Source organism: Ursus americanus, chromosome 8, assembly GCF_024610735.1.
Source record: "Ursus americanus isolate L20-20 chromosome 8, mUrsAme1.1.p, whole genome shotgun sequence".
Taxonomy (NCBI): Eukaryota; Metazoa; Chordata; class Mammalia; order Carnivora; family Ursidae; genus Ursus; species Ursus americanus.
This window is the reverse complement of record NC_142134.1, coordinates 64,782,120-64,800,936: the sequence shown is the minus strand read 5'-3', so window position 1 is coordinate 64,800,936 and position 18,817 is coordinate 64,782,120. Positions and strand designations below refer to the sequence as shown.

The 18,817-nt window shown below is 45.0% G+C and overlaps 1 protein-coding gene across 1 annotated transcript in view; it reads right to left on the bottom strand.

Annotated features, from left to right (window-relative positions):
• The window catches only part of PPARGC1A (PPARG coactivator 1 alpha), a 634,327-nt gene extending 618,237 nt beyond the window's left edge, over window positions 1–16,090 (bottom strand). The window contains exon 1 of the mRNA XM_087863911.1: window positions 15,789–16,090. The gene's annotated coding sequence lies outside the window, so the exon portion shown is untranslated. The remainder of the gene's footprint in view (window positions 1–15,788) is intronic.
• Window positions 16,091–18,817: the final 2,727 nt, after the last annotated feature.

The following is an 18,817-nucleotide window of genomic DNA, read 5'->3' as shown; positions in this document are numbered from 1 at the left end:
CAAGAGGCCTCAAGAAAGGTTGCGATTTCCTCTCTCTTGCTTTTCTTGGGAATCTTGTGACCACCGCTATGTGAAAGAGCATGAGCTAGCCTGCTGGAGGACGGATACATTGATACATGGCTCAGTCAGCCCCATACCCCAGGCAACAGCTAGCCATCTGCCAGATATAACAGTCAGACCATCGACTGCCAACTGACCACAGACCTCAATGAACCTAGCCAAATCCAGCAGAAGAACCACCCAACTGATCTCAGCCCATATTCCCAACCTATATAATTATGCGCTTATAAATGGTTGTTGTTTCAAGCCACAAAGTTTTGGGTGGCTTGGTACCTACAAAAGTCTAAGTACGATGAGTATTGTCACCTTTTATCTAGATAAGGAATTCAAGAACAACATAATCTGGACGAGGAATTCTGTCTTTGACATAGTGTGTTTGAAATATCAATGGGACTGTCAAGGAGCCAGTTGGTTAAACAGTTCTGGAACTCAGGAGAGAGGGTTTGCCTGGAAACACAAATCTGAAAGACAGGCATGTCACTGATTTCCACGCGTGGGTAGATTGCCATGGGGGAGCAAGAGTAGAGTGAAATAAGATCCAGGTTGGGACTCCAGGAACACCACAACTAAAGTCAGGCAAAGCAAGAGAGTCCATGAGGGAGAGAAGGAAACACAATGAAAGACAGGAAAATGCAATGGACGTCAGAAGAATTTCTCAACAGAGTCAAAGTCATATAAATGTCTTAAAAAATTCATATGTAAACGAATAGGAGTCCCCAGCATTTGGGAATTATAAAGTCATTGCCAGAAGAGAGCTTCAGCAAAGTAGTGAAAGCTAAACCATTATTAGAGGTCACTAAAAAGTGAATGGGAGGAGAGGATTTGGAAACAATGATCTTCTACAAGTCTCTTGCTGAGCATGGCAACAGGTCTCCTGTTCTGGAACACTATCTGCCTCTTCACTCCAAGTATGTTAGTTACTGAGAAAAACCAACCTCACGGTTTTGTGTCATGAAAATGTATGGTCCCCAGCAAGAGCTGGGCCTTTCATGCCATTCAACAAAAGGTGACAGGCAACCTCTAAAGGGAAGTGAAAGGTTGATGGAGAAATTTTTCAAGATGGGAGAATATTGGGTACATTTATTCCTAAATGGAGTCACAAAGGCATAACTAACAGCTCAACATCTTGGAAAGAAAGGGAGGGAACGATATCCACAGGTGCAAGGAAGGCTGGGGCTGAACAGATGGAGATTTCCAGATATGAGACCAAAAGTTGACAGAACATATATTGGGTAATCACAAATTCTCACCTGGGAAGGGAGCCAGCGGTGGGCAGGGTAGTCGTTGACAGTGGGCAGTGTCTGGAATTGCAGATATGGACAGGGAGTGAACTTGATGACCCAAACAAGGCTTGGCACAGAGATTGGGGACAATAAAATGATAGCAGCATTCTTTAGCGTGACTGGGTTTTTCCAATAGCAAGTCAACAGCTTGTAAGCAGAAGCAAACAGAACAGTTGGTTGGACTGATCCAAGACTGGGATTTTGTGGGCAGATAGAGAAGGGCAAGAGATTAAGGGCTTTGAGGTTTTGGCAAGAGAGTGGCTAAAGTGACATATCATGGGCTCTGTGCTGGCTGAAAAAGGAGCGGGGAGAAAGTATGGTTGATGAACTGGGGAAAAGGGAAAGTAGTCCAGGGACAGAGATCTTGGAAATCAATGGGTGAGGAAGCAGGAAGGCTATGAGGCTATAGTCATATATGATTACATCACAATTTAAGGTTCCAGAAGCAGAGCCATTCCAAAGGCCAAGGCCAGGGTATGGGCAACATGATTGGGCTGCCAAAGTGTAGTGGGGGCTGAAGTGTTGCCACTCTGAAGCTAAGCCATTGGGTACATTCTCCATGTCCAGATGCCGAAGATCATTGGGTGGTGGCAGTTGGGGTAGAGAGGAGACATGAGCCAGGTCCTGGGCCCTGAGGGGACACAGGGAATTAACAGGAAGATAAGAGGGCCAGGAAGAAGGGTCTGATATAGTCTATGGGAATTTCACTGGAGGTTACAGGGATCATACAGTTTTGTGGGATAGTGGCCAAGTAATGTTCTGGAAGCAACCCCAGCTCCTCTGGGCCTAAAGGGTGTCAACAAATGAACAGCCACTGCCACCTCCCCAAAATGCACTTTCTTAGAAAGGAATGAAATTTCAGTAAAGGCAAGATTTGGGGAAAGGGAGTTTATATTGCCAATGCACCAAGAGTCCTAAAGCACTACCAAAAAAGTTGCAAGGAGGTCAACTGAGAAAGGAAGTGGGGAAAGCTAGAGAGAAATGAGAATGACCTTCATCGTGGAACTTAATCATTACGACTCTTGTATAAGAGTTTTTATTTTCACAAATACCTCTAAGATTTGTTGTGTCTGGGTCCAGACCAGACCAAAAATAATGACACATTAGTATATAGTTAACATTCCTCTTCCCTCGTAATTATCTCTAGAATGACAAGACATACTGCTTAGAGTCCAGGCTTATTCCTTGTTTTGAAGTTTAAGTAATTCAGTGAGTAGAACAAGAAAGATCTTTCTCTCTGTAGGTCTCAACAGAACAGAAGCCAGTAGGTATTTGCAGAGATAGGCCCGGCAAAAAGAGAAAAAACGCTCATCTGATAACCAAAGTTACACTCTTGGCATAAACTATTTGCTTGAGTCACCTAGCCCGCATTTTCTTCCAGCAGCCCGAAGAACTTGCAAAATCTGAAGACAAAAGAAGGTCATCACTGTTGTGAGTAGGACCTCCTGACGGATAATGGTCATTAAACAAGGTTTATTTTGAAGTTTTCAAATGGACCGTACTATGAGGATTCATTTTATAAGAGCCTCCACCTGGGACCCTGACAAGTAGCTCCTGGGAGTGTAAGTTGGTGCTTCTTTTCTGAGAAGCAATTAACACAAAAGTCTTAAAGTGTTTATGACCTTTAACCCAGCAGTTCTGCTACTCAGTATTATCCTAAAGAAATAATCATAGATACACACCAGGTTCAGTCATAACTGGCGACAACCTAAACATCCAATATTTAGGAGGATGGTTAAATAAATGGTCCTACAATCACATAATGGAATACTACAGAGCCATTACAAGGGATACAAAGGCACATGAAATACGGGATGGCAGCTGGTCATGATTTATGGGCTAAAATCAGGTTACAAGAATACTTACACATGATACCAATCAAAAATGAAATACGAAGGCCAAGAACAAAGTACAGAAGTGTATATGTTAAAATATTACCTGTGATTATCTGTAAGTATTTGCATTTCGTATGGATTTGATTTTCCCTTTTTTTTATTTACTTTCCTAATTTTTCCTAAGAAAAATTTCCAAAACAAAAATGTATCATATCTATAATAAGAAAAATTATTAAGATGCTTTTATCAGTTTTCTGGCAGATGATATTCAAAAACAGTGCCCTAGAAAACAAAGTTAACATATATATTTTTAGTTAGGTAGTAAAATATAAAGGAGGAAAGTGTTCCTTATACTTGACAATGCAGAACAAAACAGGTATCGGTCCTTATTTTGAGAAAAAACTCCCTTATTTGCAAAGATCCTTTCTGGTTGGTACTTAAAGGAACAGTCCTGCCCCCTCCTCTGGTCTGGCCATTTTTTAATTAGGGGTCAATATCTTTAAACTCCCATAATGAGTCAAAGTTTATTGCTCTATTCAAATGATCAATAAAGATTTTAGTTAGCACCTATTTCATGCCCAACAAATGTATTTAACGTTGTGGGTGGTGCAAATAATGTTATTTAAAAAAAAAAAACTGTGGCATTTATAAATGGACTAAGAAAAAATTGTAGCTATTTACATACAATGTAAGCATAAAAGAACTAATAACAATTAGCATTTCAGCAGTGCATACTATTTAGGAAGACTTCTTAATTGCTGTATATTCCCAAATATATGAGGCATTTTCCCAAAGTTCTCCAGAAAACAGAGATATTCGAATATTTCCGAAGGCTCTCATATTACAGGACATTCTCTAATTACTTTATTTAAACAAGTAAGTAATGCTTGGGGAGGACTCATTAGCCTGAAATGACCTCAGTCAATGCTTATTTGGGATGCTTTGAGAGGTCGCTTGACAGAATCCATTACAGAAGAGGCAAAAAGATTTAATATAGATTTAGTCCTTGGTCCTGGAGTGAGGCCCCACAATGCAAATGTTTAATATCGTTGTAAGCAAGCATTTTAAAAATAACTACTTAAGTGAGAACAATGCATATTTATTTAACATTTACTTTATTTCTGGGTCTGTTTTCAGTGCTACCATCATATAAAGATGGTCTCCCTTTCCAAAAAGCAAACTCTCCTTCCACCATAATGATAATGATGAAGACAGCACTTTACAGTTGACAAACATTCCCCAAAACATCATCATACTTGATTATCCTAGTACAGTAAAAGAACGGGTATGGCCAAAACTTCGGGAAAATGAACCAGTATTTATTTTAACACATGCAAACAAGGATTCAGCCCATTGTTCTTTAGCAGCTTGTTCTTTAAGACCAGGTTAATTGGGGAAAGTAATTTTGCAATTATTTCTAATGCAACTGTTACTAGCAGGATCAAAAAAAATCCACTAGCCATGGAGTCCTACTTCCTAAAATAACAAGCCTTTGATAAACATTGTAAAGATGATTCCATTCCCTTTTACAAGTTTCTTGGCTCTTTTCACAAAGCTATGTAACCCTTTTAGTTTGACATCACACAAGGAAAGAAGGAAAGGATTTCATTAGCACAGCTGCACAGGCCCAGAGTGTGTCCCCAACTTCAGATGTTATTTTACTCTCTAGGTTGGGTGACTAATTTTAACCCAGAAAAACCTCAGTAATCTATTAAAAGTGCAAGAAGATCCAAAATAAAATTTTACGTTTGACTTAACTCATTAAACTGTTCTCTTGACCTTGTCAACAGAGCAGATTTTAAATGAGGCAAGGATCTTAACTTTCCAACTAAGGTAGAAATCTTGCTTGCTTGCTTGCTTGCTTGCTGGCTTGCTTGCTTGCTTGCTTGCGACAGGTAGAACAGGGTGGAAAGCAAGTCTCCTATCTAGATTACTCACAGGATCCAAACTTTGCCAGCTCCTTCCCTTTGCTGAGTAAGGGGGGTGGGGGGTGCTGCTGGAGGGAGATTCACCCTGAGAAGTCCCTACTTGTAAATTTCCAAAGTTGACATGTGAGTTAAGACAGACCTCACCCCCTCACCTGTTCTTTCTATATACATTCTTTATTTTTCTTTCCTGACACTTCACAGAGTTTAAAGGGGATAAGGAAAGGGGCGCCTGGGTGGCTCAGTCGTTGAGTGTCTGCCTTCGGCTCAGGGCGTGATCCTGGCGTTGTGGGATCGAGCCCCACATCAGGCACCTCCGCTGGGAGCCTGCTTCTTCCTCTCCCACTCCCCCTGCTTGTGTTCCCTCTCTCTCTGGCTGTCTCTCTCTCTGTCAAATAAATAAATAAAATCTTTTAAAAAAAAAATAATAAAAAATAAAGGGGATAAGGATGGATGGATAGATGGATGGATGGATGGATGGATGGATGGATAAACAGAGAGACAGTAGGCAATGGATAGATTGATGAGATATATATATATATATATATGGTTATAAGTACAAAAAGACTTTTATAATATATATTTCATATATATATCATATATATCATGTGATCTATGTCTCTCCTACTAAATTAAAGCTCCTTGAGGACAGGGACAAGCACACTGTAGGCACAAAATAAATCTTGATTGAAAACAAATCAATTTTTATAAAATGAACAACCCTTAACAACTACTCCTTGACAAATTCCTCCTTTGTTTTTCTTCTGCCAGAAGTGCCCCCTCCGCCCCATTCCCATCCTTATACTCACCTGCCCAAATTCTCTCCATTTTTCCGAGCCCAAATCAAATGCCACTGCCTTCTTAAAACCTTCTGTGATTCTCCCAAACGTAAAAAGTAAACTCCCCCTCATCTTAATGACCATAGCACTATTCTCTACTCTTTTCTTTTTTTTTTAATTAATTTATTTATTTATTTTAGAGAGAGATGGAGGGAGGGGGAGAGGGAGAGGGGGAACGACTCCCAAGCAGGGATTCCGATGCAGAGCTCGATCTCAGGACCCTGAGATCGTGACCTGAGCGGAAACCAAGAGCCAGATGCTTAAGTGACTGTGACGCCCAGGTGCCCCATGATTCTCTGCTCCTTTCTTAAGGCACTACCCATTTTCTAAGCTTCTCTGCAGAGAGGTGGTACTCTTCCTGTAACCCACAGCCATGCCTACGGAAACGTGTTTTACCCCCCCTTGATTCACCTCTGTCATCCATTGGTTCATCCCCTCAAAGGCAGCCTCGCATGGTGGTTAAAACAGGGGCTTGAAAGCCAGACCCAACAGATAGAAATCCTGGCCGTACCACTTCTAGCTGTGTGATCTCTGTGCCTCAGGTGCCTCAGTGGTAACAGACAACATGTAATCCTAATAACAGTCCCCACCTCACAGGCTTATTTTGATGGTGAAATGAGTCAGTCCACATAAAGCACTTTATAAGGTTTCTGCAAGGTTATAGCAGTGTTCAATACGTGGGTTCTATTGTACCTGATTCCATATACTGTATTAAGAATCTGCAATGTGCCAGGCGCTCCACCAGGCTGCCACATCAGTCGGTACTCTATAAATATTTGAGGACTGACTGATAAGAACTAACACTGACTCAGCCCGGCATTAGTCCATCGCATTGCTGAATCTTCACTAGCGTTCTAGGAGACGGATATCATGATTCCTACCTTCCTGCAGGAGCAAATGGAGTCCCTTCCGCTCTGAACTGCACAAGCGCATATCTGACGGGTAAAAAGTCTCCGTAGCGTTCACCTCACAAGCCCTCCAACTTCTAGAGATTTTTTTTCCCATCCCCTCCCGCAGCTCCCTCGACTTCACACGATGCATCTATTTTAGCATCTGTTCAGCCTGACTCCTGTCATTAGATACATTCTCCTGTGTTTATAATGCACCACTGATTTGTTTCAGACTGAATCGTGGGATCTAAAAATAAAGTGATGTGGGACATATTTCTTTGCATATTAACTTTAAAGAAATAGATTAATCTTAGAAATAATCAAAAATGAATGATCCACTCAGCTTGTAGCAGTTACCAAAAAAATTAAAAGTAAAATCACAAACCCTCAGATTCCCACTTTTCTCCCTCTCTCTTTCCTGAATTTATTAACTGAAGCATATCCTTCATAATTTTTTCATTTTAAAAATTAAGAGGTCTAGTGAGCCAGTGATAAACCAATCATGCTCTTCCCTGGAGATGCTTAGATGAAGACAGGATTCATTTGTCCACTGAGTCAAATTCCCGTTTTCAAAAAATGACATGGCAGACTTGCCCTCATCATCCCGAGATAGAACAAAGAACAATAAATAAGGCGACATGTATAATGGTATGAAATTGACTTCTGAAATCTCAGCCATTTAGCCAACCCATCTGTTCTGTCTGTCTACTACAGGCGAGGCACGAGGAGGGTTCCAGAGCCCAGGCAGGTGCGGTGCCTTCCCGCAAGGAGCTTCCCGGCTAGCGTGGGTGGGGACCTCCCACATGAACCAGGACAACACGCTGCAGAAAAGGTAGAAGAAGGAGGACTGGCAGTGGAAAGAGAAATTAATTCTTGCCGAAGTAGAAACAGGACTCCGTCTATTTGATAAATCATTTCAAATGTTCCCCCCCTCAATGTATACTCGCACATACACCCATGTAAACTAGTTGCTTCTTTTCTTCCATTGGAACCTGAAAACACTGTCAATCATCAGCCCTTCGGGGTTTATCTTAAGCCTCCAACGAGGTTTAGTAACATAGTTTTATTCCATTGCGTGTGTTCCTGTACTACTAAGAAGGGGCTGCATATGCAAATATATATACATTCTGGTTGCAGCACTAAATAATGAGGAAAACTGCAGTTTATAAAATGCAGTCATTCCACGCCACATTTCATTTTGGAAGAGGGAGGGCTACAGTCGACTGTGAACAATTACCAAATTGTCAATGGAATTCAATAAATGTTGTTTAAAAAAACTAATTATTTGTTACAATAACCAGCTACTATTGCCACTTTGTATTTGGAGGTTTGTAAACTACTTCCATTTGAAATGTAATTGATTCCATTTTTATCATTTGTTCAAGTTTATGTGGTTGTTCTCATCCTAAGAGATGATAACATCTATTTTCAGCAAATTATACATTATAATTCCTCATTCAAAAGCCGTAACAGAAAACAAAATGCTAATTCATGCTGTAAACGAAACTACAGAATCATAATCATTCATTGTTAACATTAGGGACTAAACTGCTACTGGAAATAATAAATTGGAGCAAAATGTGGTAGGGGTTGTTGGTGAGAGTTTTCTCTCTTTTGCTTTGTGTCTCTTCTTCCTGTTTTATTTTGTTACACAACTAACACACTTTCTAATATGCTTTCAGGCAAGAGATTACATGGATATTTTGTATTCTCCCAGATATAAGCCAAACATTCACTTTTGCCCCTTAGCCATTACCTGAAGTTCTATATTTCAAATCTACAGGAAGGAGATGTGCTCACAAAGCAATCAGAAGTACACGCAAAAGGGGGGACGCATATTAGAACTGCACACCTGCTTTTCTACATTTCATTAAGCTTCCAAACCTACGCTTCCCTTTATTTCAGCGATCACCAACCCTCCCTTCCCCTCCTCCCCCACCCATGCCTCTCCTGTATGAGGATCCCTCTTGCAACATTCCTTCCCCCATGGCAAGCTTCCCCTCTGCATCAGGGACTATGCGAAATTTAAAAACAAACAGAAATCCAGTAATGTAACAAATCAGGTCAATTCTTATTAAGAAAAAAAAATAAGGGGAGGGGGTCTCTGTTACCACACACCAGACAATCTGCCTTCCTTAAATAGCTATGCTCAAGTGAAAAGACAGTAGCATCACCTAATGGCATTTCTCCTTTCCTTTAAAAAAAAAATAATAATAACCCAAAAGAAAATATTTAAATATAATTATTATATCAAAAATGTGAATTCTTTGAACGGACCAAAAAGTCACACTGCCTTCTAGAGTAAATCACTTTTCTGCTGCCCTTTTATTTAATGCTGTCTGCTGTCCACATTTACCTCTTCACTGGCAAAGTGTGATCATTGATTTCCTATGGTCTCTCTGGAAGGAAGTTCTGCTTCCTTGATGATGACTACAAAGGGTAGGTGACCCCATTCTCATTCCAATGCAAACCCTGCACTTTTACATTTCCGCTAGGGCCACAGGAATGTGAAAACAGCAAGAAACTCTGCCCTCTTCCTAGAGACTGTCTTGCTGTAACTACTGACATTTAATGTTTTCCCTCCCCTTTCCATGACTATATTTTGGAAGATCACAATATCAGGTATGAAGCACTAGGAGGCATTCGTTCATGATGGCCATAAATGTTAGATGTGTGATTCAATGCAAAAGACACCTGTTATAACACGGCCATGCTGAAAAAGGTAAGTTTTGGACTAAATAGCAAACATAACTTAATACAAGGCAAACCCAACATGTGCCTTTGCTTACAAAATGAGTGTAGGTATATGCCAAAAAGCATATATATTTTATACACACACATATACATACACATATATGATAGGGTTTTGATGCATCTGAGTGATTATTTTTAAAATTATTCTATTCATGAATCTTAAAATAATATTTCTTCTGTCGAGTGTTATTTTACTGATACTCACATACATTTGTAATGGACCCTCCACTAAGTCATAATTATTTGAGGTTGGGAGCTGGCAATCTAAAGGTCCTGTCTATCTCTAAAATTGGATCGCCCATTCATTCAAACCAAAAAGAATGGTAAACTCAAACATTTAGTCCATCACCAAGAAAAAATTAAAACATCAGAAGTTAAGGTTGATTTTGCTGAAACAGATGACTTCACCTCATTTATTAAAGAGAATTTTATCTGGTTATGTAAATAACCAGGAGGAAAAAAAATAGGCAAACCTGGGCAAACGAAGGAGATCTTCACTATTTCATGAAACTGGCAAATGAAGGACACCATCACAAACTTGCTGGAAACGTACATGTGGCCACGTGATGTCTTTACATTGCACTGGAGACAAAGTAGTGTGGAGAGTAAGAATTAGCTGGCATTCTGGGCTCTGAAACCAGACTGCCTGGGGGATATCCCAGTTTCGCCCCTACCTCGCACGGATTTCTTAGACAAAATATTTAACTCTCTGTGCCTTAGTTCCTTCATCTGTAAAATGGGAATAATAATAAAAGTACCTAATTCATATGTTGTCTTGGAGATTAAATGAGTCAAATACATGTAAAGTGTTTGGAACAGCATTAATTAATAGTAGCCCTCGTCACTGCTGCTTGGTTCCTAAGTTTTAGGTTAGGAGACTTTAACAAAGAAAGGCAAACAATATTTCCAAGCTGGTGCCTTAGTAAAGCTAACCTTACTGCAAGGCCCACAAGGAACCCAAAATATTACAAGTCTCTTTTGCTTTTCTATCCACCTAGGAGAAACCCAATGTTGGAAAAACTGCTGTCAGGTGAGCTAGATTTGTAAGTAGATTTCTAAAATGTATTTAGGTAAATATATAGAAATGCACCTAAAAGTGATTTTGCAGTTAATCTGTACATCTTCAAGAAAATAAGAATTTTTAAAATGTATAGAAACCCAGTTTATATTTTTTTGAACTTTAAAATATTGCTTTTCTAACAACCTTGTAAATGCAAAACGTTCCCAAGTCTTGGCTCATCTCCGTAGATCCAAACATTGTTACTACTTTAAGAATTATGAAATACCCGGAGAAGAGGAAAAAAAAATATTGAGTTCTTTATAGTACTTGGACTGGATGGAGAAGAAGTGTTCCTCAGTGGGCTGCTTTCTGCTTTGGCTATCCATATTCATGGAAGTCGTGCCAAGCCAAAAAAAAAAAAAAAAAAAGGCAGTCAGCAGAACCTTTCAACAACTTACCCATATCCATTAATGATTCTGCATTGAAACTTCTATCCTGCTTGAAAAGATAGAGTGAGTACAAAGAATTGCAGGTACTGGCTAACAGAAGTCCAGGGCTGAATTCAAAACAGTCACTGCCTACTCTAGAAAGATAATGTGTGTCCATATAAGGGTGCCATTTTATATTTCTAGTCTGGAAAATGTGAGGGAGTGGCAAGGGTTGGGGGGAGCGGTGGGGAAGAAAAGTAAAAAAGCAGAGTGGAGCCTGGTGGTAATATCTTTTTTCACAAATTCAGGTTAAGCTCTCCAGTAACCAAAGAACTGGTCAATCAGGTGAGTAAAGTCAGATGTCTGGCCTCATGGACATCCAAGCAGTCAGCTAATTGGCTCCATTTTTCACTTGCAGTTGATTGATTCAATATCATACAGACCTGGCCCACTTCGATTTGGGCTTCCATAGTGACAACTAAATAAGGTGACCCAGGTCCAAACCAGCAAGCAGTAATGACCACTCCACAGTCAGCGTCATGATGGAGACAGAAAGCTCCAAACATCTACAGGAGAGACTCGCAGGTTGAAAAGCACAACATAAAAAGATAATGCTGGGTTTTGGAAGCTTGCACTACTGCCATCCCTAGGCGTGAAACTGTAAATTAAAGAATGGTCTGCTGTCTGCTGCACTGAGCCAAATCAGAGACATTTCACATACACACTTTAATTGGGGTTTTCATTCTAATTGAAGAAATAAATTCCGCCAAAGCAGATGCTTCCCCCCCCACACACACACACACTCGCACTATGGTATGTTTTGCACTTTGGCAAGTAGGTGCAAAATATCTGCAACATGGTCTATTCAGATATAAGATGGAATTTCCCAGTTTTTAAATGGTAACAGATGCAGTTTCGGCTCTGATACACATTGGGCTCGCTCCAAAAAAAATCACCCCGATCCCCCCTCCCCCAGCTTTGGTGATAAAATGTCACAGAAAAAACTAAAACACCTTCCCGACGACCATGATTCTGGCTGGGTTTTGGGGGTTTGTTTTGGGGTATAGTAATGAATAAATGCCCCAGTTGTTTCCAAATTTCTAGATTTCTATATAAAGAACCCCCATCCTCATTATTTTTTTCACTTGCTTGTTTATAACCAGAGGTGTCATAATCATGTTTCTTGTGAAAATGAAAGCAAATCAAAATGCCTTGTGATTCCAGGAAAAGAGCTTCTTAGGGAGACATGCCTGCCTGCTATTGATGTTGTAAAAAGGCTCCTTTTACATGGTATTAGATGTTGAGAGCACATCATATTGATCTAGAAATAAAAAGCTTGATTTTTTTTTTAGTACAGTCAACCCTTACCTTCATAAGCACTTTATAACACTAGGAAGATGGTTTTATTTTTAATTGAGGTAGAATAAACAAATTATATTTGAAGAGCACTGCTATTTTTAGGGAATGGAGGATTTGTAAGCTTTTTGGCAGCAATTCAGGTAAAAATCATGAATAAGTCTCACTCTTTCAAATTTGGCCCGGGCCTTCCCATAGCAGCCCTGCCTGAGTCCAAGATGAGATTTACTGTTGCCTTTGTTTTATCCCTTTTCAACGAAGGAACAGTTGGGAGCAGGTATCTCAGTCCTGTGCCCAGGCTCAACCGCTGAGAATGTGAACTGCAGAGTACTAGGAGCCTAGGTCCTTATCACATACATTCTTCATCCCTGAAAATGGTGAGCCGGCCCCGATGGAAACCACAAATCCTGGCAAGACGCACTGCCTGGCCGCGTTCACCACCAAAGATTAAAGCTTCCGTAACACTTGAGGGCACCTGAGCCTAACGATGTACATCCCTTCTTTGTTTCTGTACTTTATCGTAAAGTTCATACCGCACCACTGGAAGGAGAGATCAATATTTCACATCATCTCCCTTTCCCCACCATACAATTCCACCGCACTAAGAGTAGCGCGCCACCCAATACCAGCCTGCGAGCTAATCGTCCTCCACAGAGCAGCGCCAGCTGCTTTATCAGAAATTCTTTCCGATTTTCTTAGCAACACGAGTCTCCCTTTCTAGAAAAAAGATCTTGCCTTTTGGGAAAATGCTTTTCCAAATCAAGTTAAACTAACTTTACCCGAGGAAACCGATAGTTTTCCTCTTTTTTAAAATGCTGCCCCGCTCCAAGCCTCCTCTGGCTCTCGTCTTCCTTTACTCCAACCCTGCCCATCTCCCCTCCCTCTCGCCCACCTCCTTCGGTTTCCAAGGAGTTTGCACGTGATTGCCAGTCTTGCAAATTCGGGCAGCGGCCCTTCGCTTTTAAACGCTCTCCAACGACTTGTTTCCTGTCTCACTAAAGATGTTGCCGAAGCTCCCACCGCTGTAAAGCTGTATCACTGCGAGCTTGCTTCCACCCTTTCTCTCTCTTTTCAGAGGAAAACGCAGTGCCCGAGTTTCGCGGCCTCAAGATACAGGTCGGAGGTACGCGCCTGGAAACTTATCCTAACGCATCTGACTCCGGGACTGGGGGCGCGGCGCTGCCGAGGAATCCCGAGTCCCGAATCCCCGCCAGGCTGGCTCTGGGCTTGCGGGTCAAGCCTTTCCTACTCGTTTTGGTCCTTAAAGGCGAGCTGGGGTTGGTTTCTGACTCATCGACAATCACACGCGCGCGCGCACACACACACACGCACACTCCTCACACACACACACACACACACACACACTCACACGCACACAGGCGCGCGGACGCCCGCTCCTGGAGAGCTGGAGTTGGCCGAGCGGGAGGGGTCGTTGGCCCTCGGTTACCCGGAGCCGGCGCGGGGAGCCATGCAGAGCACCGGGGGCCCGCAAGACGGGGCAGGGTGGCCTAACGAAAGTCCCCTGCACCGGCCATGGGCAGCCAGGGCACCCCCCCCCCACCCCGAGTCCCCTAACTCCAGCGCCAGCCCGACCACCCCGGCAGTTCTTCAAGTTTCTACTCACAGCGGGGCCTCCCCTTTTCCGGCTGCCTCGCTCCCAAACCCTCACTTCACGCGCCTGGGGCCCCCTCTCGCCCCACCCGCAGCTCCACTCCCTGTGCGCTTCGCGGGGGCCGCCCAGACGCCCCCACCCGCGGCGGCGGCCCCGCGGTCTGGCCGGAGCTCGCCGCCGCCTCCCGCTGCTGCTTGCCGCGGCGGCGGGAGCTTCTCCAAGGCTCCCGGGCCGCCTTTATGTATTATTCACTCGGATGGCCGCGGCTCTTTCCGGGGAGCCCTCACGGAGACGCCAGGGCTTCGCCCGGCAACTACTAGTTTGGGGATTTCCGTTTCTTAGAAACTGGGGGTGATGTGGGGGCGGCAGAGCGCGTTTTTCGGTTGTTTTGCTTTGGGGGGTTGGCTTTTCAGCCTGGAGCTCACAGGAGCGCGCTGCGCCCCGGGCCCGGGAGGGAGCGCGCCAGAGCCGGCGAGTGCGGCGGGCAGCCACGCGAGCGGCCGAGGCTGGCGGGCAGGCTGGGGAAAAGAGACGCCGCGGCGGCCGGGTGAGCCGGGCCGAACAGAGCTCTTTTCCTCGACACCCCCAACCCCCCGCCGCCCGGCTCCCCCCGCGGCGCGCACTCGGCGGGGCCCGGGAATCCCCCGCGCCCCGGAGACCCGACCGCCCACTGAGTTGCTGCTGCCTTTCACCATTGCTCCTTCACCTCTCCTCCGGCCCCAACTTTCCCCAGCCTGGACATGCGCGTGTACGTACGTACACACACACACACACACACACACACACACACACACACACACACCCCTCCCCTCCCTCGACTCCAGCTCCACTTCCCCGTGTAGTTTGGAGATGACAGATGCCTGTAGACTTTCACCAAACAAGCGGTGGGGGCAGCAGACTACAACAGTTATTTAATTAAAAGGCATTTTTCCTCTCTCTCTTTCTCGCTCTGGCTCCCAGAATAGCTTTTGCACCCCTAGACCCTGAGCACACTCCTGTCTCTCCAGGTTACCCGTGGCCGGCTAACACCCATCTCCTTCCACGCCCCCCCTTCCGGCGTCTACCTCCAGCTTCTCCGGCCCCTCCACCCCGGAGTCACACCGATATGCACACCTACAGTAGGGCCGGCGGCGGGGGAGCGTCGAGGGCACGATGCCGCCGGACTGCATTGCACAGTCATCAAAGTTAAGTGTGTGTGTTTGTGGGGTGCTTGTGCGCACCAGGGGAAGCGCCGGGTCACGGGCGCCGGAGCATCCACTCTGCCCCCCCACCCCGCCTCCGCGGGGTCAGGGGACGCCTCCACTTGAGATTGCAGCCATTTTAGGGAAAGAGGTGGCTCCGGGCCCGGGGCGGGGGGGGGGAGTGGAAGGGGAACAGCACGTCGCGGGGGACTCACAGCTCCGCAGCCCCTCGGCGCAACTGGAGGGCGGGCAGCCGCCGGGCGCACAGGGGCGCGGCGCCCGCGGCGACTTGGGGAAGGTTGCGCTCGAGTTCCCTGGTTTTGCCAGGAGTTGTTCGGGGTAACGTGCCGGCTCCTGCCTCTTTCTTGGGTTCCCGCTGGGTTGGGAGGTGGGAGGGAGGCAGACTGGGCACGGGAGGGACGCGACCGCCCCTGGAGACTGGAGACAGCGCTGGGGACGGAGGGCACCTCCTTTCGCCGGTTGGCACTGACTCAGACAGTGCGACCCACTTGGCCCCCCGGCCTCCCCACCCCCTCCCAAGCCTCTGCCTCCCCGCCGAGTGCCAAGTGAGCGCGCGGCAGGGGGCACAGGGCGCGACGCCGCCGGGCCCCGAGCCACCCCTTACCTGGTTGGAAGGGGTTTCCCAGGAGGAGCCGTAGTTGTAAAAGAAGGAAGAGAAGAAGGTGTCTTCCGACAGCCCGCAGCCCGCCATGCTCTGGATGCAAATAAAATGAGGAAAGAAAAAAAAAAAAAGCACACACACAAAAGCAACCAAAAATTTTCAAAATCAAATTAAACCAATAAGCGAAGAAGAAATTCTCTCGAAAATAAAGAAAAGGAGGGGGAAGGGAACGGCAAGGGGAACGCAAACTCTCGGCGGTGCTAGCTCTCCGGCTGAGGAGGGATGCTCGGGCTGCCGCTGCCGCCGCCGCCGCTGCTGCCGCCGCCGCCGCCGCCGCCGCTGCCGCCTTCTCAAGACGGTACCTACAGAGGCTCGTCCTGACTTGGGCAGCCGCCGCCGCCGCCTGTGCCGGCTGCGTGTGTGCGCGCGTGTGTGTGTGCGTGTGCGTGTGTGTGGTGTGTGCGCGCAGAGCGAGAGACCGCAGGGGAAGCGAGAGGGCGAGAGAATGAGCGAGCCGGGATGGAGGGCGCAGAGGCAGAGCGGGCGGGCGGGCGGGCGTGTGCGCGCGGGGGTGCGTGCGTGTGTGTGTGCGCGCGTGTGGCTGGGTGTGCGTCTGTTTGGGGAGCTCACCGGAGAGCCGGGGCCGTCACGTGGGCGCGCTGACTCCGCCGGCTGCCGGGGACAGCCTGTACTACAGCCCCGGCCACTAAATCAGCCCGCGCCGCCAGACCTTTGCAGCCCCCCCACGGCCGGCCGTGCGCGCCCCGGGACGGCAGGGGGCGCGGGTGCGGCGGCGGGCAGGTGGGCGCGAGGGGAGGGGGTTAGGAGGATGCCCGCGGAGACGCACAAGTCCCTCGCTGCGCCCCGCACCCTCCCGGCAAGCCTTCCTCCCGCCCTCTTTGAAGATTTTTTTTTTTTTTTTTTATTCCTAAAATTGCTTTCCCGTGCAGAGACCCCTCTTCCAGTCACGGGGAAATTATTTTCACACAGTTGCTGTGTCTCGATTCCCGGTGCCCCTCGTCCCCCGCGTGCGCACACGCAGACACACACACACACACACACACACACACACACGCACCCGTGGCCGCCTCCTCCCATCCCAAATGCAAACCCACTTCCTTTCGCCGGTTGCTGTAGTTAAGCTAAGTCAATGCTACATCAAACTAGGCTAGGCTGAGAAAACTGGAAAGTGGATTTAGGGGACAATACTGCCCCAGCAGGAAGAAAGGCTCTAGCTTGGCGTTCTGTTGATTTAACAGTTTAAAACGAAAAGGGATTTTGTAGCTTCTGCACCTAAAACTCAGGCCCCTTGAGTCGCAATTCTTCAAATGGAGCTCCTCTCTTAAGTCTGTTGTATGGTCTAAAAATATAAGCGGATATAATCTCCCCCCACCTCAAAATGGTATTTTAGGACTAAACCTTTTTCTCAATTTTAATAACTGAGTAGCCAAAAGGGGTTTTTTTAATACAAAAAGCCATTCCTTACCTGCTCCCTATAACTCTTTATACAGATCTTTCTAGTGAGTAAAATTCAAATAAAAATGGGCAAATCGGTATAAGATGCTCTTACAAGTATTTGAACACAGGAAAACTCGAAACAACCTGTTATAGGCAATTTATATTGTTTTCTTTCTGAATTCTTTTTCCAAATGCTGCCCATTTGTATTCAAACCAATTGTGTTTTTCCAAGACTTCACACTTCCTCCCGCAAATTCCCCACTTGAGGTCGAAATCCTCTGTGAAATAAACATTTCCACAGCAACCCAGTGATGTCACAAACATCGGCTCAGGATTTCAGAGGGGAAATAAAGCAGGAGAAAGGATCTCTCTAGAAAGACAGTTTGTCTTCTTGCAAATAGCATCGCTCCCAAGTAGAGATTCAGAAAATATTAGATTTCTGGCTAAATACTTGTTTTTGTTTTTGTTTTCTGAGATTGACTTATGTTTCAAAGCTATGTCAACCGATCTTTTAAAAAAAAAAATAGGTCATCATCCTCTTTTCTGGGTTCATGAACAATGGTGTTTCAAACCAGTGGTCCCTAACCGCATTGGCCACTACAGATTTTAATGAAGAGAAAGGATTTTTTTCTTAAAAAAAAATGATGTCAGAAAGAACATTGAGAGATGAAATTTAATGTACTAACTTCAGACCCAAATAATGCTGACTGACCTCACTTCAAAAATACAATAGTTTTTAAGAAGTATTAGACCCACAGAAATTCTATTCCGTTATCAAAATTAGTGCTGATCTCACCACTATTGAATAAAGGGGCTTCACCTCCATCATTCCTTCCATTGTTTCCTTTGTCTCCAGGCTTGGGGAAAGAGGGAAGCATTCTTCATGCTGTCCCCCATTTTAATCCTCCTGCAGCCTCACTCCTATAAATATTAAACATAAAAAGACTGGAAAATATAAGATGAGGACCAATGCCTGGGGTTTCTTAGCTTTCCTGTCTAAATCAAGTTCTGTAGATACTATTTCTACTATAGAAATATAGACTATTGCTTCTGTAGAAATCTAGTCTGTAATCTGGGGGCGCCTGGGTGGCTCAGTGGGTTAAGCATCTGCCTCTGGCTCAGGTCATGATCCTGGGGTCCTGGGATCGAGCCCCATGTGGGGATCCCTGCTCAGTGGCGAATCTGCTTCTCCCTCTTCCTCTCCCCCTCTCCCTGACTTGTTCTCTCTCTCTCTTGCTCTCAAATAAATAAGTAAAAATCTTTAAAAAAAAATCTAGTCTGTAATTTAGTCTCATTTACAGTTGACCTTTGAACAATGTATGGGTTGGGGCAGACCCCCACACCGTCAAAGATCTGGGTCTTTGACTCCCCAAAAACTTAACTATGAATAGCTTACTGTGCTTACTGTTGGCTCGAAGCCTTACCAACACATAAATAGCTGATTACATACATTTTGCATATGTATTATATACTGTACCCTTACAAGGAAGTAAGCTAGAGAAAAGAAAATGTTATTAAGAAAAACATAAGGAAGGGAAAATAGATTCACAGTACTGTGCTGTATTTATTTTTTA